At 36.5% G+C, this 6,833-nt stretch overlaps 1 long non-coding RNA gene across 1 annotated transcript; it reads right to left on the reverse strand.

Annotated features, from left to right (window-relative positions):
* Positions 1–216: 216 nt before the first annotated feature.
* On the reverse strand, positions 217–2,480 carry LOC125755054 (uncharacterized). The gene is made up of 3 exons (XR_007410561.1): positions 2,280–2,480; positions 1,255–1,382; positions 217–518 (listed from the first exon to the last, which is right to left on the reverse strand). It is a non-coding gene; the product is annotated as an uncharacterized LOC125755054 (long non-coding RNA).
* Between the last annotated feature and the right edge of the window lie 4,353 nt (positions 2,481–6,833).

Below are 6,833 nucleotides of genomic sequence, written 5' to 3' on the forward strand. Positions count from 1 at the left end.
TTTCTGATGCCCCAGAAATAGTGATAGTTTATATATATATATATATATATATATATATATATATATATATATATATATATCTTATTCTATATATATATATATATATATATATATCTTATTCTATATATTTTGGAGTTGTAACACCCATATTTTGATGGTCAATAAGACTTGCATGCTTTTCCTAAGGAAAAAGGCATAATGTGGAGTAACTTTGCAATTTTTAATATTATTTCTGCTTCTAAAATAAGTTAACCATTTATATCAGTCTTTACATGCCCTGCATCCTATTTGCCAAATCAATTAATATGAATGTTCATATCGATTCACATTATTTAAAAAAGTGACTTGCACAAAAGGGTTTCAGGCTTCATTTTGTCCACATGTGAATGTAGGAGTCACTCTTGCGGGGAGCACAGACTTCATATTAGTTGGGCACAGATGCAAACACTAGCTCTAATACACTCTTTCTCTGTGACTTTAGGTAGGTTATGGAGTCAGCATGAACTCAGCTTCTTCAGCTGTAAAAACAGTAGAATGATACATACCTCACAGGTTGTGGTCAAGACAGAATGACAGCTAAATGAGAATAGCATATAAAGTTCCTGGTAAACTGTAGAGATACTAGCTCTCCTTCTCTTTCTTCAACCACCTGCAGAGTATTCCTGTTTACCAACTATTCCAGTTTCTTATTGTCATTATGGGGGCCCTCTCCAAAAGAGGAGTATACAAACCTACACTGTTAAACTTGAGGGGCCACGTGAACTGCTTTTGCCAATGAAATGTGGACAAAGTGATGTGTTGCTTCTGAACAAGAGCAGCTTGGTCCACCATACCTTGTTGTACTCTAGGTCATGACAATGATAAGACCCCACCATTAGCATGGGGCCCAGAGTGAAGATGACAGATGATAGAGGTACACCTGAACTTAGCTAACATGCAATATATGAAAGAGCAATAAACATTCTTTTTTTTTTTCATTTTTTTGAATAACTGGGGTTGGGGTACATTAATTACCATGGCCTACCCCACCAAAAAAAAAAAAATAAAGCATCTAGTATGTTCAGGTAGGGGAAAAAGTAAAACAAACAAACAAGCCATGCTTACTTAAAACCTAAGTAAGAACAAAGCTCTTTGTGAGTTATTAAAATTATTTATAGATGCTCTTTGCCCTCAAAGAGATCACAGTCCATTATTCAGCATATGTTGTTATAAATTATCTCTTTTCCATTCACACAAGGAAAGATGTTCTCTGACCTGGAAACATGAAGAAGATGTCCAAAAATGTCCTTCTGCCAAAAGGGTGTGGAATGAAGAGAGATTTTCCTCATTGTATCCACATCTTATTCTACATATAGCCCAAAGTGACTAGCTCACTGCAGTGTCTGTTATTGTAGAAAGACAAAAAGCAATTCCACGAGCTATTTTAGTTTTCCTAATGGAAAAACTAGATGCTACAGATGAAAGAGTTATTACAAAAATAAGTCTTAGCTTTTCTATAAAAGCATCCAAAATGTGCTGCACGTCTCGGCCAGTCCATCAGCACTGTGAAGGTGTACATTAACAGACAGGATCTCTAATCAAAATCTATCTTATATTTAAATACCTCTTTTTCCCTAGAAAGTAGTTAAAAGAGACAGAAAGGGCACTTAATGTTGAATGAACATGTTTCAGCCCAATTTTGGATGCACCCTGGTCCTGATGAGAAGCCCTGTGAGTAGAAGTCACCCCAGCTACACACCCCATTCTGTTTTCTCTCTTCCCCTTCCTGGCATTATGGCTCTTCATCCCCATTTTCAAGTTCTGCTTCTTATCACAAGCTCCTCTATCCCTGATCCTTGTCATTTCTTCTTTTGTTCAAGTTTTTAATGGTGACAAAACATATGTAACATAAAATTTACTGTCCTAACCATTTTTAAGTGTACAGATCAACAGTGTTAAGTATATTTGCATTGTAGTGCAACCAATCTCCAGAACTTCTTATCTTGCAAAATTGAAACTCTGTACCCATTAAGGTAACAACTCCCCATTTCTTCTCTCCATTCCTTGGCAATTGCCATTATTACTTTCTGTCTCTATGACTTTGGCTACTCTTGACATGGTGGGTAAGTAAAATCACACAGTATTTGTCTTTCTGCAACTGACTCACTTAATATGATGTCCTCAAGTTCTATCCATGTTACAGTATATGCCAGCCTTTCCTTTCTTTTTAAGGATAAATAATATTCCTGTGTGAGTGTGTGTGTGTGTGTGTGTGTGCGTGCGCACCACATTTGGCTTACCTAGTTACAGTTGATGGACATTTGGGTTGTTTCCGTCATTTGGCTACTGTAAATAATGCCATTATGTACATGGATGTACCATCTCTTCTTACTTTTCACTTTGTGCAGAATCTCAGCACAGGATAAAATGGATTTTCTTTTCCACCCTCAGTTGCATTTGGGCAGGAATTAAACAGCAGAGCTGGAAGTAGAAGTAGTTGGGGCACCTGTCTTGGGCATAAAGTATAAAGAACTCAAAAAAAAAAAAAACCCTCAGCAATCAAGGCCGATAGTACTTCAATATACTCTTTTAAAATATCAAAATCAATGCAAAAAAAATCCATGATAGACAAAATATAAAAATTTTAAAAAAGAAACAAGAACGGTACATCTACAAGCTATACACAGCTGAATTAGAATCAGAAGCAAAAGAAAAAAATAGTAACATTGATCCCGCCTTTACTTAAAATTTGCCATTATTAGTGGAAATTTGCATTTGTTTTTAATTATTCATTGAAATATTATTTATTTTGATTACTGAGTTTTTGGTACCTCCTTTAGATAGTGTGACACTGGTAACATTGCCTCACTTTCCCAACTCTAGCCCCAGCCCTGTCAAATAGATGAGACTTATGTGCTTATGTTCCCCATTGGCTTTATAAAACCAGATTAGGCCAAGCAATCGCTCCTTTATTATTATCTTTCTAAATCCGAGAAACAGGTCAGGTTCCACAATGTAAGTTATCATCCATCTGGCCCATGATCTGTCAAATACATCATTTTTTGAAACACCTCTTTTGGTGAAAATAAATTTTTCATGGCCAAATTAGTTTTGTAAATGATCGGTCGAACAGAGCTAAACAGATATTACTTGAGAATGTCTAGGAATACATATGCTGGATGTGTCAATGTATACTGATGTGACAATACATATTATGAATCTCTGAGGTAGGTGCAGCCTACAGCATTTTCATATTTGAGCAAGAAAGCACCATTTTCAAGGGCAATCCAACACGGTCATCCAGGGAAATGTCTCCACAATCTTGGGGAAGGGATCTCAATCAGCTCTTGGAGAAGATGCACATACCTCATGAAAAGGGAAATTGATAACAGGCATGCTGACACCACCTAAAGAATGGTGTCACAACAGAAAGTCGAAAATAGCTCACTTGCCACTCTGGGAAAATAAAGTTTACGTTGCATGATTTAACATCCCCCTGTTGTTAGATAACATGCAGCTTCATGTAGAATAGAATAGGAGAAATGTGAGTTATTGTTAGCAACTCTTTTATAGCTGAGAAAAAAGCACCATTTTACTAATTTCATTTTAATTTTCATAAGATCATCATTTTGAGTTGGAAGACAGAGTCAAAGCTGGCTTTCCAACAAGGTGGGAAAATGGACCTGAAAGTGGCTTCTCTTTCAGCATTGCATTAGTGAACTCTACTTCTCTGGGTGAAACAATGCAGAGAAGTTTCCTTTTATTAGATCCTGGCAGGTCAGTTGTCTTAAAGACATCCCATTAAAGAGAGTAGACAAAGTTTATTGGGGGCTCCCCATATGCCAGATCCTATACTAAGCACTTGAGAGATGATCATTTTTAACACCTATGACAGTCTCATGAGGTAGAAACTATAATTACCCCCATTTTACTCAAAAGGAAGTTAGGTTCAGCGAGGTTAAGTCATTTACCAAATTCACCTACTTAGTACGTGATGGAGCTTGGATCAGAAGCCAGGCTGACTGGAGTTGGTTCGTAACCACTAGTGGTTAGAACTGTAAGACCTTTGCCTTCTAAGTATCAGCAGACATTAAGCTGGTACCCAGCCATCAGCAACTTCAGGTGGGAATACGGCCACTCTGGCGAGGGCCAACGTAAATGATGCTTTGTTGAAGGAATGAAAGAGCAACCAAGGGAAGTGGTGGCAAGACCATCAACATCAATATAATAGCTTGACACTTTTCCTGAGCCCAGTCGTCAAAGAGAAGAAAAGGAAAAGCACTCCATGCTAAGGTGGAGTTATCATGGTAAAGGTACCAATTCCCAGAAAAAAATAGATTAAATCTACTTCAGCTGCATCATATACACAAACTTCTAGAGAAAGAAAAAAAGGTGAATGATTTTCAAAACCTGTCTGTGGCAAAGACATTGATTGACTCTACTCCCAAAACCTATGTTCTTTTCCATGTTTCTCCATTCCCTTCCAAGAGGGTTGTGGGATTAGCTCTGACCAATGAATTTGGCAAAGATTTAAGAGCTAAGGCATGACCCTTCAGCTTTTCCTGCCTCCTGCAAGGACATAAACGTTTCAATGACTGAGCCAAACATAAACTATCTCAGATTGTTACTGCAAAGAGGACATCTTCTGAATATTAGAATAGAATATTCTATATCCAATAGAATATTGGAATAGAATATTCCAATAATATTCTAATATACCACATCTTCTTTATCCATTCGTCCACTGATAGATAGGTAGTTGTTTCCATATCTTGACTATTGTGACTAATGCTGCAATAAACATGGTAGGGCAGCTATCTCTTTGAGATCCTGTTTTCATTTCCCTTGGATAAATATCCAGAAGCGGAATTGCTGAATCATATAAGAGTTCTATTTTTAATTTTTTGAGGAAACTTCATACTGTTTTCTGAAGTGGCTGAACCAATTTATGTTCCCACCACCAAGGCACAAGAGTTCCCTTTTCTCTACATCTTTATGGAACCTAAAAAAGCCAAACTCCTAGAAACAGAGAGTTGGATGGTGGTTACCGGAGGCTGGGAGGTGGAGAAAATGGGAATTTTGGCCAAAGGATACAAATTTCCAAGTTATAACATAAATAAGCTCTGGGGGATCTAATGATTACAATGATTATAGTTAATAACACTGTATTGTATTCTTGAAAGTCACTGAGAGAATAGATGTTAAATGTTCTCAGCACATGCACACACGCACAGATACAGATTATAGGTCCACACTCCGATCTACTAAATCAAACTTCCAAAGGTGGAGCCTGAATCTCTGTCCTTACAAAGCTAGGATAGTCTAATGATTAGCGGTTTTGAAAAACATTGTAAGAAACACTGTTAGATACGGTCCCACTCAGCCTTTCAAGTTGTTTCCTCTCCAAAGCATACCATTATAGATATAAAAAGAAACACAAGGAAATCCATAGATATTGAAGCTAAGTCCTGGGTGTCCTAGCATAGTATGGCCAGCTGGTGTCCCAGCTCTGCTATACACAACTGGTGTGGCACTGGGAAAATTATTCAACTTTTCTAAATTTACTTTTATCATCTGGAAATTAGAGATAAAAATGGCATAGTTATCTTCTTGACTGAAGTACTAGCTACAGAAATGTGTATATTTGCCAAAGCTTATGAAATTATACACCTGTGTGTATCTCACTGAATGTAAGTTTTATGGTAATAAATAATAACAGTAACAATAAAAATAGTACCCACTTGGCGAAGGCACTGTGAGAATGAAGTCAGATAGCCACAGAGAACACTTAGCAAGGTATCTGGCTCTTTTGGAAGTCTTGCTACGATTACAAAATACATTGTTTATTATGTACCATCATCAGAATGTCTTCCAAAGTCACACATACCTAAAGCCGCAGTAGATTTGGTTAGTTGGGAGGAGAACTCAGATATGTTAGATTGTGAATGGTGTGATCAAGGTATACTTCTTCATGTTTTAAGTGCGTAAGTTCTCTTTACCAAAACTATTTCACAAAACAAATTTCATACTTACTATGTGAGTTTCTTACAGAATATTTTGACTTCCAACCTCAGCTTATTCATGATTTATAATTTTGCAGATGGTGCATGCTCCAACACGCAATATATATTTTGTTATGCCTTTGCTATAATTAATCAAGCAAAAAATGAGTATTATATTTCCTAATGACAACTTTGTGCCTGCAAAGAAAAACCTTGCCACAATGTTAATACATCTATATGGTCGCCTGCATCAAAACGTACAATCCTTAATTCTAATTTCAAGCTTTAATTGCTATAGGCCATAATAATAAAGGATTTTTGCAAAAGAAAATACACTGTGCATAGGCTTTCTCCTTAAGAAATGCAACACAGTATAATGATAGATGACACACAGAAAAACCTCACGATAAAGAATATCAAGCATTACAAATGTGTTTGGAGAGAGAGAAATTAAGTTGCTACAAATTTTAATTTACTGGAACCCAAGAAAATACACTTAACAATGATAGACTTTAAGGCAAAAGTTTTTGTTGCAAGAAATATGTAAAATATAATATAAACTCTTCCATTAAGAAGATCCCTGGAAACATCTGAATTTTTATTGAGTTTCTATTCTGTGCCTTGCTCTGTGCTAGAAATTCCAGGGATGTCAATGATGGGAAAAGCAAGATGCCTTGCTCAAGAAACATATACTTTCTGCAGGGAATGTTGCCTATGGTTGCGGTTTTGATAAATTATCTATCTCCTCTCTCTGGAACTCAGAACAATAGCAACCAGAACAAAAAATCTTAAAATAAAACAAATGATAAATACGATCATCACAAAGAGACAAATGACTCCTGGACAACAGAA

This window comes from Canis lupus, chromosome 5 (assembly GCF_003254725.2).
Source record: "Canis lupus dingo isolate Sandy chromosome 5, ASM325472v2, whole genome shotgun sequence".
NCBI classification, from domain to species: domain Eukaryota; kingdom Metazoa; phylum Chordata; class Mammalia; order Carnivora; family Canidae; genus Canis; species Canis lupus.